This window comes from Bos grunniens, chromosome X, assembly GCF_055505025.1.
Source record: "Bos grunniens cultivar Pamir isolate PY7600 chromosome X, Bosgru_T2T1.0, whole genome shotgun sequence".
NCBI classification, from domain to species: Eukaryota; Metazoa; Chordata; class Mammalia; order Artiodactyla; family Bovidae; genus Bos; species Bos grunniens.
The window spans coordinates 54,949,377-54,965,134 of record NC_141194.1 but is presented as its reverse complement, the minus strand read 5'-3'; positions in this window follow the sequence as shown (position 1 = coordinate 54,965,134).

Here is a 15,758-nt window from a genome sequence, read left to right as displayed (position 1 = left end):
ATGCTGTCTGGCACCAGTTTCTTCTTTAAAATATTCAAGGTTGGGCTAGATAAGCCTTAAAGCCTTGCTTCTGAAATTCCTTTGATCTCTTTACTGCATTAAATACAGAAGTATAGAAAAAGATGTAGCTTAGAAAAAGTAACATCATACATATCCCTGTTCCTGAAGAGGGGTAGAGAATCAGTTTGAAAGGCATATTGGGACTACATAGTGAATGGCCTCAAAAGACAACTGAAGATGTTTGGGTGTTACCTCATTGCCAAGGGGAATCACTGAAGGTTTTAGACTAGGGCAGTAGGGCTGAGGAAAGTTCTAGATAAGAGAAAAATATATCGCCAGGAAGAAAGGGTAATAAGAACAGTATGGAATGAATCAGGAAGGTCTTCTTGGCAGACTCTAAAAGATTTCAACTGTACCTCTTCTGTTTTCATAGATTCATTTGTTTTGCTGTTAATAATGTTGCATTGAATATCATGATTTTTTTAATCTGAAAAAAATTCCCAAGAAGGATGAAGGATCCTTTTTTCCTCCTTACTACTTTTTTGGGGAGGATAAATGATAAATTTTCTCAAAGAGGAAGAGCCATTCAGTATAATGCTGCTGGTTTTGCTCCCCTTAGGGAAGTAGGGATTCTAGAGTCAGAGTGCTCCAGCTACTTTATGGGACTCAGTGAAGTTCAAGGGATAAAATAAAGTGATCTGCTTGACATTTTTTTCATAGGAATAAGGTTATTGACAGTTTCTAAAATAAAATCTGGCTCTACCAGACTGTTCACTCTTTCTATGCCTCCATTTTCTCATCTGAGCTAATGAAAGTACCTAACTTACAGGGTTATGAGGATTCAATAATGTAATTTTTAAAAGTGGGACTTTCTATCGTTCAATAAATGCTGATGAGAAAATAGTTTCATTGTTTATAAAAAAGTCAATAATAAATGCAAGCTTTCAGGATATTTCATACCTTAAGGCAGAATAAATCTCAGATGAGTTAACAATAAATATATTTTTTTAAGACACTGAATATATAAAGCATCTTTGCTAACTGAGAAGAAAAAGTATAGAAAAATGGGCTAGAGACACAGACAGTTCACCAAATACAAACAGTTATTATGTTGAGCACATAGCCCTTTAACTTGTAAGTGTCACTTCTAAGGCAGTGGAGATGTCATGAGGGTGTACTTATAGGACTTCATTCTTAAATATTAACAGTATACACTGTGGAATTATGAATGAACTTTTTTATTGATTTGTACCTTCTCAATCCTCCTCTTCCTCTAACAATAAATATTACTTGTCTTGTATAGTAGTTCTTTTTTTTTTCTTTTAAAGAAAAGTGGTCCTAGACAAATGGTGAAAATAAAGAGGTTTTGCTTCACTTTATGAAATGTTTCCTTTTCCACACCACCCCTTCCCTCCTGCCAGTCCAATTCTCCATGTGGTTTTAATGATTCGGCCCCAATTCTTAGGCACATTTGGTTCCTAACCCAAGTCACATGCAATTTCACCATCCTTCAGCCACTGTGGTACCTCTTAACTTTTATTAACTGCTTCTAGTACTCGTTGCTATTGGCTAAAAGGAGTGGATGTAGTTATATGAGGCAATCTCCATTGGGCTATAGATAAGCTAGAAGAGTCAGTCTCTGCTGATGATGGAAAGGTGGTCAGTTGTCTCATCTTTACAGAGGAAAGGTGGCACTGTGCATTATGATTAAGTGACTCACATGTCCTGAGTAAGATGGCATGCTTCCACAGGGAGGCACAAGGGAAATCCCTGGTATTCCTGACAGCACCCTCCATGGCAACATGCTTGGAGGTCATGGCAAGTCTATTACAGTAGTCTCTCCAGCTGAGCCCTAGTGCAGCCTCACAATTCCTGAGCACAGTGCTTTATCCTAGCTCCTCAAAGTATCATCTTACCTTGTTAGAGATGCAAGGTCTCAGGCTCCACACCAAATTCACTGAATCAGATTCTGGGCTTCATGTTTGGGAAGTCTTGCAGAGGATACAGCTGTGGCAGAGAATTATCTAAATATAACCCAATTTCCCACTGCATTGTTTTGCCAAGCATGCTTTGATGAAGTCTTGCTTGCTTGCTCAGTCGTGTCCAACTCTTTGTGACCCCATGGACTGTAGCCTGCCAGGCTCCTCTGTCCATGGAATTTTCCAGCAAGAGGACTTGAGCAGGTTGCCATTTCCTGCTCTGGGGGATCTTCCCCACCCGGGGATCTAACCTGAGTCTCCTGCATTGGTAGGCAAATTCTTTACCACTGAGCCACCTGGGAAGCCCACAGTTTGTATTAAATCACCTAGGATATTTATTACAAAAGCTCATTTCCAGGTTCCTTCTGAGAACTCAGGATGATGTCAGGAATCTGTCTTTTTAAACAACTGCCCCCAGAGAATTTTTAAATGTAAACTGGATGGGGTGGGGTGTTCAGATCTAACCTGGCTGCCCACTGGAAAGCAGTGCTTTCCTTCTAACATATGGGACAGGGGTTGGGGTGTCCTTAGGTATATGCTGATAAAGCTCTTGGTCTCCCTGAGGATAGGCCAAAGCATAAATTATCCAGTGTGTGCTGCAGTCCATGGGGTCACAAAGAGTTGGACACAACTTAGTGACTGAACAACAACAATGACAACTGTAACATACTGATAATCACACTTGACTTGATAAATCACTGCGAAGGTTCCATTAAAAACTGTATTTAAAGCTCCTGATTCACAGTAGGCATTTGAACTTTTGTGTCTATTGCTGTATATTATTATTTCCATTTATTCATCTTGAATATATGATAAATAATAAAAATTAATTAATAGATAATATTGAGTGTTAATGATATACCAGGCACTATGTGAAACATCTTTTTTTCAAATTTATTCTTGACAACACTACTGGGGTGATAGTATTACTCTCTTTGTTTGACAGATAAAGGAAAATTGAAACATGGGGAGGGGCCAAATGTTCTGAAGGTCTTTAAGCCTGAACACTGTCAAATATTCCAGGCATCATGTGAGCTTGTGAAAGTCTCTCAATCGTGTCTGACTCTTTGCGAATCCATGGACTATACAGTCCATGGAATTCTCCAGGACAGAATACTGGAGTGGGTAGCTGTTCCCTTCTCCAGGGGATCTTCCCAACCCAGGGATTGAACCCAGGTCTCCATTATTTCAGGTGGATTCTTTACCAGCTGAGCCACGAGGGAAGCCCTGTGAGCTAAGTGGTGAAGGAAAATGATGTATGAGACAAGGTTGGGGAATAAAATTATATGAAGTATCCAGAAGTTTCAAGGGGGTATACAGATAATGTCATAAACTTTCAAAGGAAGAAGAGATCACTTTCAAGTTCAATGATCAGGGCAGATTTCATGAAGGAGGCATTTCTTAAATGTACTCTTGAAAGATGTAAGAGTCCTGGTACAAAAAGACTGAATGTTACTACATGGAAAGGATAAAGCTCTTAAATAGGATCTGGCACGGAGAAAATGCTCAGTAAATATCAGCTATTATAATGTACCTCTAATTACTGTTACTATTATTAGTACCATTACCCTTCAGGGAGAAACAGAGAGAAGAGAGAGTGAATGAGCTTATAATGTATATAGTAAGGGCTTCTACAGAAGCTACATGATGGGTACAAATTCACTAACCTCACCTCACCTAGTATTCATCTGTCTCTCCATGAGGTCATTCTGAGAAAATTCATTTAAAAAAGTACATTTTAGATATGAGTGCCTCCCCCTGGCAAGCCAGTTTGTTCACTATCCAAAAAGACCATGAGAGGTGGGTGTGATGTGACTTTTTATAAACTTAGCCACGTCTTCCTGCCTAGACCATGTAGGTGATTACATGGAGGTAGTATCTGACTGCTTCTTTCAGTCCATGCCCTGGGATTGAGGGTCACATCCAGAGTCTAGAGGGTCATAGGAGCCCCTCTGAACTGCTTTGCGGAGATCACCTTTCCGGGAATTTGTTCTGTGTCTCCTGATGTCAGTCAGAGTGGATCCCCATCTCTCTGGGGATGAATGGGCATGATCTCCTTATCTTGCCCTCAAATGTTGGGGGCCCATCTCACCTCAAGCCTCACTGACATCTCAAATAATCCAGGACTTGTGGGTTTTGGAGCTGGACAGCCCTCATGTCAAAGCCTGGAGCTCTCAAGACCTGGTTGTATATCCTTGAGTAAGTCACGTTTCTTCTCTGAGTCTCAGTAAAATGCCCATCTTTGAAGGTATCTATGCATCTTAGTGATGTATGTCGAGTGTCTGGCTTCTGGCCACTTTACACAAGAATTTTCTGAGCATCTGCCATGTGTCCCAGTACTGTTTGTTCTAGGTGATGGGGATACCACAGAGAACAAAACCAATAGGGTCACAAATTTCATAGGTTAGACCAGTATGTGTATAGCACATCAGAGGGTAGCAAGTACTACATAGAAAAATAAGACTGGGTTGGGGAAAGGGCATATTGAGGGATTTTTTGTTCGTGTGCCTGCATGCTCAGTCGTGTCCGACTCTTTGTGACCCTATGGACTGTAGCCGCCAGGCTCCTCTGTCCATGGGATTTTTCAGGCAAGAATATTGGAGTGGGTTGCCATTTCCTCCTCCAGGGGATCTTCCCGGCCCAGGGATCAAACCCACGTCTCGTGTGTCTCCTGCACTTGCAGGTGGGTTTTTTTTTTACCAGCTAAGTCACTGCGGAAGTCCCATACTGAGGGGTGGAGGGATGTATTTGAGGTGGACAGGGAAGGCCTCACTGATAGTTCGTTTGAATGGAGACAACAGGGAAGTGATTCTAGAGAGAGTCACGCTCTGACTTCAGGGTTTTTATCCTAGATTCTTCCCCTGCTTGGGACACTCAGCCACCAGAGAGCTCCCTGACTGAGTCCCTAACCTCATTCAAGTTTCTCTGCTCCACACTTCCTTCCTGGTGAGGCCTTCTCAGACACTCCCTTTGGAAAATTGTTGCACACCACAGCCAGTCTCTCCCTCCTCACCCTATTTAATTTCTTTCCATAATATTCATTACCACCTATACAATCAGTTCAGTTCAGTCACTCAGTCATGTCCGACTCTCCACGATCCCATGAACTGCAGCATGCCAGGCCTCCCTATCCATTACCAACTGCTGGAGTCTACCCAAACCCATGTCCATTGAGTCAGTGATGCCATCCAACTATCTCAGCCCCTGTTGTCCCCTTCTCCTCCTGCCCTCAATCTTTCCCAGCATCAGGGTCTTCTCAAATGAGTCAGCTCTTTGCATCAGGTGGCCAAAGTATTGAAGTTTCAGCTTCAACATCAGTCCCTCCAATGAACACCCAGGACTGATCTCCTTTAGGATGGACCGGTTGGATCTCCTTGCAGTCCAAGGGACTCTCAAGAGTCTTCTCCAACACCACAGTTCAAAAGCATCAATTCTTTGGTGCTCAGCTTTCTTTATAGTCCAACTCTCACATCCATACATGACCACTGGAAAAACCATAGCCTTGACTAGACGGACCTTTGTTGACAAAGAAATGTCTCTGCTTTTTAATATGCTGTCTAGCTTGGTCATAACTTTCCTTCCAAGGAGTAAGCGCCTTTTAATTTCATGGCTACAATCACATCTGCAGTGATTTTGGAGCCCAAAAAAGTAAAGTCAGCCACTGTTTCCCCATCTATTTGCCATGAAGTGATGGGACCGGATGCCACCTATATAATAAGTATCATATTTATTATGTACTGATTTAATGCCTGTCTCTAAAAGAGAGGTTGGCAGAGCATAGCCCATAGGCCCAAAGTGGCCCACTGCCTGTCTTTGTAGAAAAAGATTTACTGTAACATAGCCAAGTCCATTCATTTGCATACAGTCTTGTGGCTACTTTCCCACTACAACAGTAGAGTTGAGCAGTTGTGCCAGAGACCGTATGACCCATTTAACTTAAACTATTTATGACCCACTTAGCTTAAACTATTTGCTATCTGGCCCTTTACAGAAGAAGTTGGCTGACCCCTGTTCTAGCATATAGGCCCTATAGAAGCAGGAACTTTGTTTTATTTATAGCTGTCTTCCAGGTCCTGGCACAGTGCTTGACATATAGAAGGGCCTCAATTAATATTAACTTACTGAGTGAGTGAATGAATGTAGGAGAAGAATGATTAGAATAACTAGAAAACTAGGCCAGGCTCGAGTCAGATCTTGAATGCTGTGCTAAAAGGGTTTGGTTATTCTCTGATGGTGGTGAGGGTGTCCTACAAGGAGGAGAGTGAGGGAAGCTCTCCAGGTTTTGTGAGTGAAAAGGTTAAACAGCTGTTTCTACCATAAGATTGCTATTATTCATGACAGCATGGTTAGAGACATCCTGTATAAAGAACGGGCACGTGGGCAACATTTATGGACATTTGGTACTATTATTCTAGGCAGAATAGAGGTTAAGGGCAGGATATCCAGGGTCACAAAGTATATGAATCATGCTTCCCCCACAGACTAGCTGTAAAACTGAAATTATTAGTTGCTCAGTCGTGTCCCACTCTTTGCAACCCCATAAGCTGTAGCCTGCCAGGCTCCTATTTCCATGGGATTTCACAAAAAGAATACTGGAGTGGGTTGCTGTTTCCTTCTCCAGGGGATCTTCCCAACCCAGGAATCAAACCCAGGTCTCCTGCATTGTAGGCAGATTCTTTACCATCTGAGCCACGATCTGTAGAGCCTGAAAAATTTAATGAACTCCTCTACAACTTCAGTATTCCTCATCTTTAAAATGGAATATTAACAGACCCACTCTCATTGAGTTGTTTGTGGATTTAAGAGGTCAATTATGTAAAGTGTTTGGATCGGTATCTGGTACATAGGAAAGTCTTCATGAATATTAGCTTATATTACTGATTCTCCATTAACAACTCTCCATGATGCTCCCTCCCATGTGTGTATTATTGCATGTGTGTGTGCTTGGTCACACCCAACTCTTTTGTAACCCCAATGGACTGGGGTCTGCCAGGCTCCTCAGTGGGATTTTTCAGGCAAGCATACCTGGAAAATCTTCCTCCTCCAGGGTCCAGGGAATCTTCCCCTCCCAGGGATCGAACCTGCATCTCCTACATCTCCTTCATTGGCAAGTAGCTTCTCTTCCACTTCCCCACCACAGTGTATAATGTAGTACAGTAAAGACTTTAACCTCACTGAAAGAGAGGTCTGGGCTTCCCTGAGAGCTCAGCTGGTAAAGAATCCACCTGCAATACAGGAGACCCCAGTTCAATTCCTGGATCGAGAAGATCCCCTGGAGAAGGGATAGACTACCCACTCCATTCTGGGCTTCGCTGGTGGCTCAGATGGTAAAGAATCTGCCTGCAATGTGGGAAATCTGGGTTTGATCCCTGGTTTGGGAAGATCCTCTGGAGAAGGGAACAGCTACCCACTCCAGTATTCTTGCCTGGAGAATTCCATGGACAAAGGAGCCTGGCAGGTGACACTTCATGGGGTCGCAGAGTCGGACACAACTAAGCGACTTTCACTTATCTTACTTACCACTTAAAGAGAGGTTTGGACTTTGCCCTTGGCTTCTGGAAGATAATATCTGTGTCTTAGAATGTCATGTGTGATAGGAATGTCTTTGTTCTCTTGGGAGTCTTGGCCTAGACAGATAGTAACTATGTGATTTAGAGTGGGGACTTGGAGACACACTGAGAGTGTGATTTAGGGTGGGGACTTGGTCCAGCTAGATAATAACAATATGACGAACAGGATATACAGTGGGGACTCTGAGCCACACCAACAACATAATGAAGGGTGGGGGCTTTGGGTCATGCAAACCTTGACCTCATGGGGGGTGGAAACTGAGGTCAGCCATGGGGACAGGCAGCTGTGCCTACATGATGGAGACCCACTGAAGGTACTAGACACCAAGGCTTTCTGGTTGGCAACACTCCATGCTGTTGTCACACATCAATGCCAAGAGAGTAACACTCTTGATTCCATGAAAAGAGGACAACTGGAAACTCTGCACTTGGTTTCCTCCTGGATCCTGCCCCATTCATCTCTTCCATTAGTCGATTTTAATTTCAGTCTATGTCCTTTACCTGTAGCCATGGCATAACAGCTTTCAGTAAGCTCTATGAGTCCTTCCAACAAATGACTGAAACTGAGGGTGGTTTGGGAAATGCCCTGAATTGGCATTTGCTGTTAGCGACAGTGGTTCTGTGTGGACTGTTCCCTCTAACTTCACAGTTGGCTATCTTTTGGCAAATATGAAAAGTGGGGACCTCCTTATGCCCCAGGTCTCTTCCTTACTTGCTCCTTGTCCCCACAAATCCTCTCCAGGAGACCTACACCCTCCTCAGCCTCTCTGTCTCTGAAGCTGACACAGGGACCAGGACCACCACCTCATCCAGGGGTACCATCTCCTAGGACCTGTATGTGTGTGTGGGTGTGTTAGTTGCTCAACTGTGTCTCAGTCTTTGTGATCCCACAGACTGTAGCCCACCAGGCTCTTCTGTCCATAGGATTCTCCAGGCAAGAACACTGGAGTGGGTTGCCATTCCCTTCTTCAGAGGATCTTCCCGACTTAGGGATTGAACCCAGGTCTCCTGCATTACAGGCAGATTCTTAACCATTTGAGCCACCAGGGAAGCCCCATAGGAGCCACGGGACTCAGCATTTCTGACAGGAATGGGGATCTGGGAGGGAGGAAGATACATGTTTTCCTTCTTTTCTAGAACTATGTGGTGAATGCCCCTTTACTATTACTGTGGCCTCACACTGGGGCCACAGAAGTGAACAGACAGGGCCTACACTAAGAGGAGTTAGGTTCCTATCCTGAGGGGAAGAAAAACACATCAATATACAATAATGACAATAATCATAATATTAAAATTAACAAGACAGTTTGATCCTTCCATTCTTGTGCACACAGCTCTGTGCACATATGCGTTTCTTCAGGACACATTCCTAGAAGTGGAATTGCTGAGTCAAGGTAGTCATTTGTTCAACAGACAGCTAATGAGCACGTACTATGTACGAAGCACTGTTCTAGGCTGTGGATAAGTGTTTTTCTCTTGGGTGTGAGGTCCCTGAGCTCTTAGCAGTTATTTCTCTGGAGTATAGTAAGGACCCTGAGCTGCTTGAGGATGTCTGTTCAGAGTTTGCAGTGTTTAAATGGTTATGAGGGCTGTGTCATTGGTATGTCATTTCTGAATGCTTTGGGAGTCTGTGTCCTGAGGTGTGAAGTCTCTGGGCTATTTGGGGGATTGTTCCTCCAGTGGATGAGGCCTCTGAGATCTTTTTCAGAATATGAAGTTTCTTTTCTTCCCACCTTTATTGAGATACAATCAACATATAATATTGTATAATTTTAAGGTATGTAACATGCTGATTTAATACATTTATATTTTGCAAAATGATTACCATCATAGTGCTAGCTAATACTTCCATCCCATCATATAATTAGCATTTCTTTTTTGTGGTGAGAACATTTAAGATCTGCTCTCTTAGAAACTTTCAAGTTTATGACAGTATTATTAACTACTATCACCATGGTATACATTAGATCTCCAGAAACTGTTCATCTTATAACTGGAAGTTTGTATTCTTTGACCAACCTCTACCTACCACCCTCACCCCTAGGAACCACCATTGTACTCTCTTTGTCTCTGAGTTTGGCTTTTTTAGATACCACATATGTGATATCATGGGCTTTCCTGATAGCTCAGTTGGTAAAGAATCTGCCTGCAATGCAGGCGATCCCAGTTCGATTCCTGGGTTAGGAAGATCTGCTGGAGAAGGGATAGGCTACCCACTCCAGTATTCCTGGACTTCCCTTGTGGCTCAGCTGGTAAAGAATCTACCTGCAATGCAGGAGACCTGAGTTCAATCTCTGGGTTGGGAAGATTCCTTGGAGAAGGAAAATGTTACCCACTCTAGTATTCTGGCCTGGAGAATTCCATAGACTGTATAGTCCATGGGGTTGCAAAGAGTCAGACACAACTGAGCAAGTTTCACTTTCACTTTCACGTGATATTATACAGTATTTGTCTTTCTCCGACTTATTTTACTTAGAATAATGCCCTCAAGGTCCATCCAAGTTGTTGCAAATGGCAGGGTTTCCTTCTCTCTTATGGCTGAATGCTTTCTTTTTATCTATTTATCTTTTTACCTATCTATCTATGACATCTTATTATCTATTCATCCAACGATGAACACTTAAGTTGTTTCCATATCTTGGCCATTGTCAATAATGCAATAATTGAACACAGGGGTGCATGTTTAAGATCCTATTTTCATTTCCTTTGGATAAATACCCAGAGTAGGACTGCTGGATCATATAGTGTTTTTTAACTTGCTTTTTGGCCCTGCCAAGTGGCATGCAGAATATTCGTTCCCTGACCAGGGACTGAACCCATGCCCCTTGCATTGGGAATTTGGAATCTTAACCACTGGACCACGGGGGAAGTTCCCGTTTGGTAGTTTTACTTTGAATTTTTTGAGAAAACTCAATACTGTTTTCCACAGTGGCTGCACCAATTGACATTCTCACCAGCAGTGCACAAGAGTTCTCTTTTCTCTACCTCTTTCTCTTAACCTCTCCAACGCTTGTTAACTCTTTAATTTTTTTGATAGCCATTCTAATAGGTGTGAGGTGCTATCTTCTTGTGGTTTTGATTTCTCAGCTCGTGAGGTTTCTAAACAGTTCTGGGGTTTGTTTTTTAGTGTGTGAGGTCTTTGAGTTCCTTGAGCGTCTTTGTCCCTGGTTATAATGTTTTTAAGCTTTTTGGAGGTCTGAATGCTAGATGTTAGATCTCTGCATTCCTGGGGAGTCTGTATCATGATCTGTCTAAGCTGTTGGCAGGTATGTGTTCATATACAAGATATCTGGCTATTTGGGATTCTGTATCCTGGGCTTCCCAGGTGGCACTAGTGGTAAAGAATCTGCCTGCCAATACAGGGGACACGAGAGAAGTAGGTTTAATCCCTGGGTTGGGAAGATTCCCTGGAGTAGGAAATGGTGACCCACTCTAGTATTCCTCCCTGGAGAATCCCATGGACAGAGGAACCCAGCGGGCTAAGTCCATGGGGTAACATAGAGTCGGACACAACTGAGTGACTGAGCACACACATCCTGGGCTTAGGGTTTCCTAGCTATTTCGTGTTGTCCGTGTGTATGATTGGAGGTCTCTGGACTCTGCTGGTTCTGTATTCAGGATTTGTGGTCTCTGAACTCAGAGTGTGAGTTCTCTGAGATGTTTATTGTTGTTCAGTCGCTCAGCTGTGTCTGACTATTTGAGACCCCATGAATTACAGCACACCAGGCTTCCCTGTCCCTCACCATCTCCTGGAGCTTGCTCAAACTCATGTCCTTTGAGTCAGTGATGCCATCCAACCATCTTGTCCTTTGTCAGTCCCTTCTTCTCCTGCCTTCAATCTTTCCCAGCATCAGGGTCTTTTCTAATGAGTCAAACCTTGAAATGTTTAGGGGTCTATGTCAATGTGTGAGATCTATTAGCTGGTTACTTCTTGTTTTTGAGGGCCCTCAACTGGTTGACTGACTCCCAGGGTACGTATTCTTGGGGTATGATCTGTGAGATAGTTTTGGACATGGTGTCTAGGATAGGTCTCTGCAGGTCTCTGAGATGTTTTGGTATCTATTTTCAGAACGTGAGTCTCTGAGGTATTTGGGAGAGTCTGCATCCAGAGTTTGATGTTTCTGAACACTTGGGTATCTGTGTTTGATGGGGTGAATTCCTGGAGCCATTTGGAGGTCTCTGTTTATGAACTATGTGGGCATCTTTGTCCAGAGTATGAGCTCTCTGAGCAGTTTGGGGGTCTGTGTTTCAGGCATAAGTTGTCTGAGCACTTTTGAGGGTACTCATCTCAGAATATAAGGTCTCTAAGTTTATTGTAGAATGTTTAATGCTGTTTGCTGCTTGGGATTTGTGCTTAGGAGTGAGATCTCTGGACTCTTTGGTGGTATGTGCTTCAATGTATCAGTGTGAAGTATTTCAAAGTTTGTGTTCAGGGTGTGAAGTATCTAAACTCTTTAAAGGTCTGTGTACCAAGTTTGAATCTATGGTATTTGGGGTTCTGTATTCAGTGTGTGAGGTCTCTGAACTCATTAAGGGTGTGTGTTTCAAAGTTTGAGTCTGAAGCATTTCCAGTCTGTGTTTAAGGGTGTGAGGCCTCTGAAATTGTTGAAGATGTTTGTCCCAAGGTTTGAGTCGAATGTATTCGGGGTTTGAGTTCAGGATCTGAGATTTTAAACACTTGAATGATCTCTATTGTAAGGTCTAAGTTTGAGGTAATGGGGGATATTTGTTCAGGATGTATGGTCTCTGAAATATCTGAGTGTCTGTTTCTTGGGGTTTGAATATAGCATACCTGGGGGTCTCTTAGAGCATGAGGTCCCTGAACTATCAGAGTTTTGGTGACAAGGTTTTGAATTGGAGGTATTTGCAGTCTGTGTTCAGGCTGTGAAGTCTCTGAACTTTTAGGGGGTCTTTGTCCCAAGATTTTAGTGTACATTATTTGAGGCCACTGTTTAGGATATGAGGTCCTTGAATTTTTGGAGGGTTAAGTCTGATTTGAGTTGTGTCTAGGGTGTGCAATATTTGAATTTTTAGAGTGTCTGTGTTCCAAGTTTGGGTTGGAGGTATTTGGGATTTGACTTCAGAGTGTAAGACTCTTGCTTTTTAAGGGTCTTTATTCCAAGTTTTCAAGGTCTGTATTTTGAAGTACTTAGAAGTTTGTGTTCAGAGTGCTAGGTTTCTGAACGCATTAATATAGACTCTGAACTTCGTCTATATTCCAATGTTTCAGTTTGAGGTCTTTTGGGGTCTATGACTGGAGTGTGAAATCTTTGACTTTGTGATCCAAGGTTTGAGTCTGAGACATTTGGGCATTTCTATTCAGGGTATAAAATATCTGAACCCTTTGAGGATGTGTGTCCCAACTGTTTTGTCTAAGTTTTTGGAGGTTTGTGTTCAGAATATGAGGTCTTTACATGCTCTGAAGGTCTGAGTATCAAGGTTTGGATTTGAGGTATTTAACAGTCAATATTTAATGGTGTGATGTCTCTGAAAACATTGACAGTCTGTTTTAAGGTTTGAGTGTTGTATCTGGTGGTCAGGTGTGCGGTTTCTAAACTTTTAAGGGGTCACCAAAGTTTTATGAGTCAGTTATTTGGTGGCATTTTTCAGAGTGTGAGGTGAATTTGTAGGTTTCTGTGCCCCAGTATGTGGGTCTGAGGTATTTAGGGGTCTGTAGTCAAGGTGTGAGATCTCTGAACTTTTAGAGGGTCATTGTATCAAGTTTTCACTGTGAGTTATTTGGGTTCTGTGTTCAGGATTAGAGGTCTCTGTTCTATTTGAAGGTCTTTGTTTCAATTTTTGAGTCTGAGGTATTTGGGAGTCCTTTTCAAGGTGTGTTGTGTTTGAACCCATTGAGCATTGTATCCAAAAGCCTTAATCTGAGGTATTCAGGTTCAGTGTTCAGGGTGAGACATCTCTGAGTTTTTAGAGATTCTTTTGTTTCAAGGTTTTTAGTATGAATTACTTAACGTTTGAGGTTAGTGATTTTTTTCGAGGATCTCTGTCCCAAGTTTGGGTCAGTGGTATTTGTGGTCTTTGTTTAGGCTGTGGTGTCTGAATTCACTGAGAGTCTGTTTTATAAGGTTTGAGTCTGAGGAACTTGGGAGGACAGAATTCTAGTCATGAGGCCTCTCAATTGCATGAGGATCTGACTTTTAGTATTTGAGTTTGAGGCATTCTGGGATCTATATTCAGGGTGTATGACCTCTGATCTATTGAGGCTCTGTGTCCCAAGGGCTGAGTTTGTAGTGTTTGGTGGTCTGTTCAGAGTGTTAGTTCTCAGAACTCTTAGAGAATCTTGGTTTTAATGTTTCAATCTGAGATATTTAGGAATTTGTGCTCAGGGTGTGTGGACTCTATATGTATTGAGACTTATGCCCTAAGGTTGAAGACGAGAAGGCTGGGTGTCAGTATTCAAGATGTCAGGTCTCTGGATCTTTTACTATGTCCTAGTATCAGAGTCTGAGGTGTTTGTGGGACAGTGTTCAGGTTGTTTGGTTTCTCAAATCTTTGAGGGTCGATATTTTAATGTTTGAGTCTGGCATACGGGGATCTGTTTTCAGGGTAAGAGGTCTCTGAACTATTGGGGTTCTGTGCCCTGTAAGTCTGTAGTTTTGGGGATCTTTTTCAAAGTGTTAGGTCTGACTGAACTCTACAAATCTGGGTTTTGTTGCTTGAGCCTGAGATTTGGAGAGCTGTGTTCAGGGTATATGGTCCTTGACTCTTTGAGCCCTAAACTTTCAATCTCAGGTACTTGGTTGGGGGTGGGGGTGGTCATTGTTCGGTATGTGAAGTCTCTGAACTTTTCATATCTTTTCCTTAAGGTTTTAGCATGAGGTTTCTGGGGTCACTGTTCAGGATTTGTGGTCTCTAAATTGTTTTTGGCTGCGGTGGGTCTGCATTGCTTTGTGCGGGCTTTCTCTAGTTGTGACCAGCAGCGGCTACTCTTGGTTGCAGTGCACAGGCTTCTCTTGTTGAGGAGCACAGGCGCAGTAGTTGTGGCTCGTGGACTGTGGAGCATGGGTTTAGTTGCTCGGCGGCATGTGGAATCTTCCCAGACCAGGGATCTAACCCATGTCCCCTGCACTGACAGGTGGATCCTTATGCACTGGACCACCATGGAAGTCCCATGGTCTCTGAATTCTTAGAGGGTCGGTGTCCCAAAGTTTGAATCTATGTTATTTGGGACTCTGTGTTCAGGATGTAAGTCTCTGAAATAATTGAGTGTATTTCCAAGTTTTGAGTCTGAGGTAATGTGGGTTCTTCAAGGTGTAATGACTGAAGTTTTAGGGTCTGTGCCACAAGACTAAGCTGGGATCTGAGTTCAGGGTGTGAGGTCTGTAAACTCTTTGTAGGTCTATGTGCCGAGATTTGAGTCTCAGTATTTGGGGATTTGTTTTTTAAGGTGTGAGGTTTCTGAACTCTGATCATTTCTGTCTCACAGTTTCAGTCTAAAGTATTTGTGCTCTGTTTTCATGGTGTAAGGTCGTTGAGTTCACTGAGGGATTTTGTTCCAAAGTTTGAGCCTTAAGAATTTTGTGGTGTATGTTCAGGGTGTGATGTCTCTGAAGTCTCTAAGGTCTATGTCACAACTCTGTATAAGTCAGAGATATTTAGGGATTTGTTTTCAAGGTTTGCTGTTTCTGCATTCTCTGAGGCTTTGTGTCCCAAGGCATGAAGTGAGGTAATGAGGATCTGTGTTTGGAGCCTGAGGTATCTCAACTCCTTAAGCATGTCTCAATATTTGAGCCTGAGGGAGTCTGTTCAAGGTGAAGTCTCTGAAATCTTTGAAGTCTATGTTTTAAAGTTCAATTCTGAGGTACCTGTGAGTCATGTTCAGAGTCTGAGGTGTCTAAACTTTTAAATAGTCTTAATCCCAATATTTGAGCCTGAGGTATTGTGGGTCCATATTCAGGGTGTGATGTTTCTGAATTCTTTGGTAGCATGTGTCCCAATAATTGAACCTGAAATATTTGGGGGACCTCTGTTCAGGGTTTGAGGTCTCTGATCTCTTTGAGGATCTAAAAGTCCCAAGGTTTATATCTGGAGGTCTCTATTCCAATTTCTGAGTCTGAAGTACTTGGGGTCCATATTCAGGATGTGTTTTGTTTAAGTTCATTGAGGTCTGTGGTTTTCTTTAATTGGAGAATAATTGCTTTACAATGTTGTGTAAAACATACAACAATGTGAATCAGTCATAATCAACTGT